This window comes from Odocoileus virginianus, chromosome 11, assembly GCF_023699985.2.
Source record: "Odocoileus virginianus isolate 20LAN1187 ecotype Illinois chromosome 11, Ovbor_1.2, whole genome shotgun sequence".
NCBI lineage: Eukaryota > Metazoa > Chordata > Mammalia > Artiodactyla > Cervidae > Odocoileus > Odocoileus virginianus.
This window is the reverse complement of record NC_069684.1, coordinates 9,141,741-9,151,742: the sequence shown is the minus strand read 5'-3', so window position 1 is coordinate 9,151,742 and position 10,002 is coordinate 9,141,741.

The window sequence follows — 10,002 nt, the reverse complement described above, 5'->3', positions numbered from 1 at the left end:
AACTTGATGGGAAACAGGCCAGGACATCTCCTCTTCCTCCTACCAGGCATCAGGCCTGGTCCCACACCCGGGCAGGGCTGACTCTGCAGCAAAGTCCTCCCTTTGCTAGACAATCAGCACTAGAAAGACAAGGACCATGCCTGGCTCACTCTCTGCTCAGTAAGTGTCTGCCACATAACAGATGCTCAGTAAATAGTTGTGGGATGAATGACCATTATATAAGTTGCTGGGGAGCAGGATAAACATGCCAGGCACAGCTTCCTTCCACTAGAAGAGCAGAGTTGGTCTTCATCCTGTTAACCACTGTTACCGGAGATCTGTGTGGGCCCCCTTCCAGTTCTAGATTCTGGATTTAACAAACACATATAGTGTTTGCCATGTGCCAGCAAATTCTAACCAATTTAATCTTCAAGCAACCCTATGAGGCAGGTACTTTTATTAGCTCCATATTGTAGATGAGGACATAAGCACAGACAGTTCAAGTAACTTGACCAAGTAAGTGATAGAGCCCGCATGGGAAGCCAGGCATTCTGGCTATAGGGCCTGTGCTCACATAAATTAGTATAAAGGCTAAGAGAGCCAGAACCATCACTATTTGTGATTTGAGAACCATGTAGTTCCCATCACTGTGATGCTCCTAAAGCCATTCACCACCCTGAGGTGCTGATAGTGACCACCCAACGTGGAACCCGTTCCCACTGTGTTTTCATGTCTCTGAAATGCAAGAGAGAGAGAGACTGATAAAGCTTTGTCTTATAGAACAACTCCCTGGGGCCTCTTAACTCTGCCACCTGTGCAAGGATCAGCGTCATGGGTGGGCATGCAAACTGTGCTGTCGTTTAGGTCCCTGTGCTCACGAGGGCCCTGTGTTTCGTTCTAATACTCTTCTGTTGTCATCTTTTAAAAATTAATTTTTTGGAGTATTGTTGCTTTATAATGTGCTGCTGCTGCTAAGTCGTTTCAGTCATGTTCGACTCTGTGAGACCCCAAAGACAGCAGCCCACCAGGCTCCTCTGTCCCTGGGATTCTCCAGGCAAGAATACTGGAGTGGGTTGCCATTTCCTTCTCCAATGCATGCATGCATGCTAAGTCGCTTCAGTCGTGTCCGACTCTGTGCAATCCTATGGACAGCAGCCCACCGGGCTCCTCTGTCTACAGGCAAGAATACTGCAGTGGATTGCCATTTCCTTCTCCGTTATAATGTGTTAATTTCTACTCTACAGCAAAACGAACCAGCCATCCATGTACATATACATATATATCCTCTTCCTTTTGGACTGACTTCCTACTCTGGTCACTACAGCGCATTAAGTAGAGTTCTCTGTGTTATACAATATGTTCTCATTAGTCATCTATTTTATACATAGTATCTTGAAATTCCTAATAATTTGTTAACCAGGGCTCTGGGATTTTTATTCTGTTTTGGGCCCCTGCAAATTGTGTAACGGGTCCTGCCTGGGCTTGTATATTTTCTATCAGCTCATCCAGATTTCCTTTCTCTCACCCCCTCTCTTGTTTGTAGGAATCAGACTCTTACAATTCTGTAAATTCTTGTCATTCTCAAGTGCTAGGAGAGTGTGTAGTCAATTCTAGTTTTAAGAGTGTCTTATTTGAATGTTTGCCCTGGAGCCCATTCGGAATTTTTTTTTTTCTGTAAGATCTAAGGACTCTGATATTCACTCCATCCACCCATCCTCTTCCCATATTGAAATCTTCTAAGCTCTCAGCTCCCTGCTTGTTCAGGGGACAGATCAAGGCTGTGAGGCTGAGGTGGTTGGCAGCCAAGAGAAGCCCCAATTAAAAGAGAACATCCACAGTGTTAAAAGATAAACTGAGACGTAGTAAACATTTAAAAAGTTTATTTGAGCAAAAATCAATTCCCAACTGGGTGGCGTCAAACAAAGTGATTAGGAGCACTCTACAGGAGGAATCAGGGGAAGGGCTTATATAGAGAGAATGAGGAAGCAGAGAAAGGAAATTATTTGATTGGCTTTGGCTTAAAGCCTCGTTGGCTGCTTGTCATTGGTTCTCCTCAGCATTTTGATTTCATAATCGCGAGGCGTTTACAGGCTTAGATTTTGGTTTGCTTTTGTAGTCTGCCACAGAATTAGAGCCACCTCTGCCTAATGACCTCCCTGTTTAATTGATTTAACAGTGTCTAGATTAAAAGAGGTTCAAGAAATGTGTCAACTCTGTGAACCTGTTTAGATCCTGATTCAAATAAACCCACTGCAAAAAGATGTTTTAAATATGCAGAAAATGTTAAATATGGACTGGATATTAAGTCACATTGAGGAATAATGCTTCATTTTGTTGGGTGTGAAAAAGGTATTGTAGTTATGTAAGAAAATGATCTTATTTCCTTTTTGATGCATACTGACGTGGTTCGGAATGTTGCTGCTGCTGCTGCTAAGTCGCTTCAGTCGTGTCCGACTCTGTGTGATCCCATAGACAGCAGCCCACCAGGCTCCCCAGTCCCTGGGATTCTCCAGGCAAGAACACTGGAGTGGGTTGCCATTTCATACTCCAATGCATGAAAGTGAAAAGTGAAAGTGAAGTCGCTCAGTCGTGTCCGACTCTTAGCGACCCCATGGACCGCAGCCTACCAGGCTCCTCCATCCATGGGATTTTCCAGGCAAGAGTACTGGAGTGGGGTGCCATCGCCTTCTCCGGGTTCGGAATGTTAGGACATGGTGTCTAGGATTTGCTTTAAAATGCTTTGTGGGGGACTTCCCCGGCGGCTCAGTGGTACAGAGTACGCCTTGCGAGGCAGGAGGCACTGGTTCGATCCCTGACCCAGGAGACCCCACAAGCTGCAGGGCAACTAAGCCCACACACCGCAGCTACTGAAGCTCTTGCGCCCAAAAGCCTGTGCTCTGCAACAAGAGAAGCCACCGCAATGAGAAGCCCGCACACCTCAACGAATGGTAGCCCCCGCTGGCTGCAGCAAGAGAAAAGTCTGCACAGCAACCAAGACCCAGCACAGCCAAAAAGAAAGTAAAAAATTTCAATGTTTTGGGGGGAAAATAGAGAGGGAGGAAGGTGACGTAAGTGTGGCAAAACATTGATGCTTGTTGAACTTAATGATGGGGTTTCTTGGACTCTTTTCTTTGTGTATGTTTGGAAGTTTTCATAATAAATAAACACAAAAGGGGACAAACAAGAGAGGGAGAGACAGAGCGTTAGAACTACATGGCTTCCGGGAGAGTGGAAGCAGATGTTTACGCTGTTCTCTTTTAACCGGGCAGAGGGGTCTGGTCTCTGCATGAACTGTTATTTATTCATGTGGATGACACTGGACTTGGCAGGGTCCTCTGAAACAATCTTGAGCTGCTTCAGGGATCTCAGGAATGGCTCCACTTGCTCTCCTTCCTGGTTCCTCATGTGATCAGCGGCTTATGAGGACACCAGGATACTAAGTGTTATAGTGGATCAAACTCATAATCTCAATTTATTAGCTTCCTTCCCTAATTTCATCGCATCGAAATCCTGTTTCCTCTCTGGACCTAGTTCAAATGCTACCTCCTAGGTGAAGCCTTCAGTAACCACTTGGCAAATCCAGATTTCTTCTCCCTAATCTCCCACAGCAATTATAGTCCAGCATCTAGTGTTTCATAATGTTCATGGTGTTCTCAGTATGAAACATCAGAGGCTGGACTGTAATTGCTGGGAAAGATTGAAGGCAGGAGAAGAAGGGGATGACAGAGGATGACTTGATGGACATGAGAGTTTAAGCAAGCTCCATGAGTTGGTGATGAACAGGGATGTCTGAAGTCCGTGGGGTCAAAGAGTCAGACACGACTGAGTGACTGAACTGAACTAATCTGGTGTTTAGTTTTTTATTTGCTCCTAAGCTGTTCTTGAATAATTTTGTACAACCCATTCTTATGTCCCCGACAGACTGCAGTTTTCCATGGCCTTTTACCCCCACAGAGTCAGAGTACTCTTAACAGTCTTATTCCATTCTGAGCACGGAATGGCTGAGCATAATGTCAGCCATTCATTCATATGTTTATTCATTTATTCCTCCAAATCTGAGCACCTACGATGTGCCGGACATGATGCTAGATGTTGAGGATTCCAGCATCAAACAAGATAGACCCAATCTCTGTCCTAGAGTTCTTTCTGCTACGAGGAAGAGATGACACTAAACACAAAAACTACACAACATTAGAAAACTTAAAGAATTTTTGCCTAACTAAAAAATTTATGACATTTTTCGTTCCACTCATTTGACTTAGTGTGAAGAGAATGCTAGATTTCTAATTTAAAAAAAATATAGATATGCAACAAGCAACAAAGGTTTACTATCTAGCACAAGTAAATATAGTCAATATCTTGTAATAACCTATAATGGAAAATAATTTAAAAAATAATATATGTGTATATGTATAACTGAATCATCTTGCTGGGCACCTGAAACACTGTAAGTCAACTACACGTCAATAAAAATATATATATTAAGAAAAAAAAACTACACAGCAAAGAAATTCATAACAATGGTGTGAGTCCTGTAAAAGCAGTGCCTGTGGTCCTGAGTGTGCCGAGCAGGAGACTTGACATGGTCTGAAGAGTCAGGAAAGGCTCCCCACGTGAAGTCACTTCAGAAAAGGACTTGAAGGAAATGCAACAACTATCCTGCCAAGGAGGTTGGGGGGGAACATTCCAGGCAGAGCAAGCAGTAAGGGAAAGATCCTTGGGGAAAGGAGTTTGGCATATCACAAGAAGTCCAGTTTAACTGATGGGTAGAGACCAAGATTGAAGGATACCGCTTCAACTGAGATGAAAGCTGGGTTCTTGTTATCATCTCAGGTAGACTGCTGCAGTAATTGCCTCCAGTTTATTCTTGTCATGTGATTTTGTCCCTCTCCCCCAAAAGCAGCAGTCTATTTCTCTCTTTGTTGAATGTGGGCTTGGCTGTACAACCTTCTCTTGCGAGTGTGTATATGTCAGTTGCTTAGTCGTGTCCGACTCTTTGCAGCCCCATGGACTGTAGTCTGCCAGGTTCCTCTGTCCGTGGAGTTCTCCAGGCAAGAATATACTGGAGTGGGTTGTCATTTCCTCCTCCAGGGGATCTTCCCAACCCGGGGATCAAGCCTGGGCCACCTGCACTGCAGGTGAGTTCTCTAACGCCTGAGCCAGCAGGGTAGGCTTTGGCAAGTGGATGATAGCACATCTGACACTGTGGAGGCTCTCTCTGGTGGGAACCCTTTGCCACCGCGTGAACACGTCCCCTCGGGGATGACAGGTACCAAAGAGAAAGAGGCTCTGACCATACCCACTGTTTTCCTGCAAGTCACTTCAGGCTCCGGATTTACAAGTGAAGCCATCCCAGACCAACCAGTCCCAAACAAGCCAGCCCAGATTAGAGGAACCACCCAATCAACCCACAGAATCATGAGCTACAATAATTACTTATTATTTTATGTCACGAAGTTTAGGGGTAGTTTGTTATGAAAAGCTAACTCATACACCATCCTTACATCTTACATGTATGTATGCATCCATACCAACTCCCCGCCTATGTTCAAAGATTTGTTAAGCCCTGGGGATACAATAATGAGTAAGAGCTCAAAGATTACAATCTAGTTGGAGAACTGTTCTACCTAGAAAAAATAAGTATCACTGCAGTTCAAAATGATAAATGCTGAGGGAGTTCTACCAATGCTACTACAAGAACAGGCAGAAAGAAGGGATCCCCAAGGCAGAGAAAATTTCTGCAGGGGTGGAGACATCCACTTGTTCTAGAAGGGTGTTCATTTAATCTTATGTGACCGGAGAGGAGCAGAACTAGTCTCCAAGACAGGAGAAGACTGCAAATAACGTGTTCAGGAAACTGGTGAGCAGTCTGGTGTGGCTGGAAGATAAAGTCCATAAGGGAGATTAATGAGAGATAAAGTTGGAGTAAAGAGGCCAGGTTATGGAGAGCTGGGGACCTGGGGCTACAGCTGATAAGTTTAACAAATAAAAATTCAAGAGGGCCAGCATTATTTGGGACAAATACTAAAATCTTATTTGCTGGTTGTCTGAAGTTCAAATTTAACTGAAGTTCTGTTTTTCTGTCTGGCAACTGTAGCTGGGATGGCAAGTTCAAATGCCTACAGAAGGCTAGAATATAAAATGAATGAGGAATACGAGCAGGGTGTCAGGCGACAGAGTGAGATGGGGACTGCAGCAAAACAAGAGAACACTTACTCCACTTAGGCGAGCAACCCAACTTTGCTCTTGCCAATTATCGCCAGTGTTTCCAACTCTTCTAACATTTCAAGGGAAGCTGGAACTTTGCATTTTATGTGAAATCTCCTATCTAATATAAATAAACATTTCGATATTTTAAAATTGAAGTATAGTTGATTCATAATGTTGTGCTAGTTTCTGGTATATAGTAAAGTGATTGATATATAAATATATGTATATTCTTTCCCCTGGTTTATTATAAGAGATTGAATATAGTTCCCTGTGCTATACAGTAAGTCCTTGTTGTTTATCTACTTTATATGCAATTGCTTACATCTGCCAGTCCCAGACTCCTAATTTATCTTTCCCCTGCTTCCCTGATAGCTCAGTTGGCAAAGAATCCGCCTGCAATGCAGGAGACCAAGTTTGATTCCTGGGTTGGGAAGATCCGCTGGAGACGGGAAAGGCTACCCACTCCAGTATTCTGGCCTGGAGAATTCCACAGACTGTATAGTCCATGGGGTCACAAGGAGTCAGACACGACTGAACAACTTTCACTTAACCCCCTTCCACTCTTTGTGCTGTGTGTGCTTAGTCGCTCAGTCGTATCTGACTCTTTGTGACCCCATGGACTGTAGCCCGCCAGGTTCCTCTGTCCATGGGGTTTTTCAGTCAAGAATACTGGAGTGGGTCATCATTTCCTCCTCCAGGGGATCTCCCAAACCCAGGGATCGAACCAGTGTTTCCTGTGTCTCCTGCAGATTCTTTACCTGCTGAGCCATCAGAGAAATTCCCTTCTCCCTTTGGTCACCATGAAGTTGTTTTCTGTGTCTGTGAGTCTCTGTTTTGTAAGTTAATTTGTATCATATTTTATTATAAATAGTGCTGCTATGAACACAGGGGAGCATGCATCTTTTAGAATTAGAGTTTTCTCTAAATAAATGCCCAGGAGTGGGATTGCTGGATCATAGGGCAGCTCTTACTGTTTTAGGGAACTTCCATACTGTTCTCCATAGTGGCTGCACCAATGTACCTTCCCACCGACAGTGTAGGAGGGTTCCCTTTTCTCTACACCCTCTCCAGACTTTTTTATGACGGTCATTCCAAGCAGTGTGAGGTGCTACCTCATTGTAGTTTATGTTTTAATATGTTTTAAACCCTGTGCGAGCCAAACAAAACTTGTCTGCCAGCCACAGCCAGCCTGAGGCTCTCCATCTTAGGTCCTAAACGTCTGAATAATGTTTGTTTTTGCTGCAGTAATACATACCCATAAAAAATACAAACATCAAAGAATTAAGGTGAATGAGAACGTTATTCTCCCAGTCCTTCCCTTCAAATCCTATTCTCTTTCTCAGAGGCAGCCTCTGGTTCAGCAGGCTGGAGCTATGTGTAATCTGGACACTGGGGAAAAGCTAGAATCTGAAAATTCTAGTTATATACTCTAGGAAACTTTCATGTATATGTACAGGACATATGTGTGTGAGGAAATATGAACAAGAATATTTATTGCTGTGAAAATTTTTTAACATCCTAATCCCCATGTTAGAGAATGACATAAACTATGATATAGTCATATGACAAAATGCTATACAGCAGTTAAACCAGATGAACTAGATATTCATGTATCAAATAGATTCTCAAAAACATGAAGTGAGGATAGAAAATAAATAAAACAAAATTATCTTTTTTATTTATTTCTATCTATCCACTTAGTTCAAGTATAAAAACATGGACCAGGTGGAAACATGTTTAACGCATTGTACTAGTATCCTATTGCTGCTATAACTAGCACCAACTCAGTAATGTTGAAGGATACAACTTTATTATCTTACAGTTTTCAAGGGAAAAGTCTGCAGTGAGTCAGCAGGGCTGAGTTCCTTCTGAAGGTTCTAGGAGAAAATCCTTGCCTTTTCCAGCTTCTAGAGGCTGCCCACATCCCTTGGCTCTTGGCCCCACCATACGAACTTCTGTTTTTATCACTACTTGTCTTCTGACTCTGACCCTCCCTCTAGTAAAGATACTTGTGGTTACACTGGGCCTAGTAGGATAACCCAGAATAATCTCCCCATCTCAACTTCTTTAATTAAATTACATCTGTAAATTACCTTTAGCCATGTAAAGCAATGTATCCACAGCTGCTAGCGGACTAGGACCTAAACAATTTCAGGAGGCCAGTAATCCCTGGTGGCTCAGTGGTAAAGAATTCACCTGCCAAGAAGGAGATGTGGGTTTGATTCCTGGGTCTGGAGGATCCTCTAGAGAAGGAAATGGCAACCCATTCCAGTATCCTTGCCTGGGAAATCCCATGGACCGAAGACACTGGCAGGCTGCAGTCTTTGGGTTTTGCAAACGAGTCAGATACTACTGAGCAACAACAGAATTGTCTTGATAGCCGTTATCTGAGGAGAGAAGGAAGAAAACAGAATTGGGGAGAGGAACTAAGCAAGTTTACCTTTATGTGCCAAGTTTTATTTCTTCTCTTGACACCCCTTCTTCACTTATTCCATCCTTCCACTCCCACTCTCCCTTCAACCAAAACATATCTGCTTTTATCTGGTTTTCATGTTGGGGTTCCATATAAAAGAGCATAATTCAAAAAGATGTTCTGCTGTTTAAATACAGACACATATATTCACGCATGCATGAACACACATACACAGTTTGAAAACCACTAATTCATTTCAACCTTCATCACTGTGCGATTGAGAAGTCAATCCGGGAAAGAAAAAGTAATTTGTAATGACACAAAAGGTGCTACTATCTCTTAGTAAATCTCTTTTATTTGTGAGTCAGAGGCCAGGCCACTGCAGCAGACCCACAGAGGAAAACCTTAAGATTTTCCAGTAACTGGAATTGTTTTATCTGAAAATGTTTCCTGGAGTCATGGATTCCTAGGACAGGGGTGTGGAGGCAAGGAAGGAGAGGGTGTTTCTCGAGGAGGAAAAATCCTTTGTTCGTCCTCCTGCCTCCAGATGAATAATGAAACTGCTGAAAAGAGGGCTATTAGGAAGGAAAGATAGTAATAAATCTTTAAATCTCAAAAGTAAAAAATGATGAAAAAAAAAAATGATACCAGATTTCCCAGACCCCCAGTAGACTCAGAGATGGTTCCTCGGCCTCCTTTTGTCCTTACTTGCTTTTGTGAAAATATGTGTGTTTTCCTTATTCTGTCTTTCTAAGTCTGCTGTTTGCCTGTCTGGTTTTTTACTTCCATATTTATTGTATTTTATTTGAAGTAGAAGGACAGGGCTGGTTGTCATGCCACCCAGGCAGGGTATTTGTGTGTGGGACAGGGAGGACGGAGGTGCTATCCAGATGAGGCTTTCTTTACCAGTTGTGGAATAAAAACTGTACGGAAGCTCAGCCTCAACACAGAGGAGAGCAGAAGGAACAGCTGGTCAACCCAAGAACACTGGCTGGCCATATGCTGTGCTGTGCAGCGGGCAACAAGGCGTGTGGAGCCGGCATCCACGCACGTCTGGAGACGACGTCATCTCACGCTTTTGAAAATCTTTCATTGGCACTGAAAAATGACTTGATTTCCAAGTGGAGAGGTGAATGAAGAGGTTGCCCTCAAACCAGCTTGTATAGATTAGGTTTGGTTGTAGTTGAGAGCACTAGTGACTAACATTTCTGAGACAGGCATCTGCCAAGTGGTCGTCGTTATCCTGGGCATTTGCAGATTGCTGCAGAAACTGTTGGTGGCCTACTCAACTTGGATTTCTCCCTTTCTTTCCTGTTGACAGGGCCGCAGTCTTATTCATCTCTTCTTTCATTCTGAGAGAGGCTCAGAGAAAGGCGATCCTATCCCCCAGTTCCAAAGAT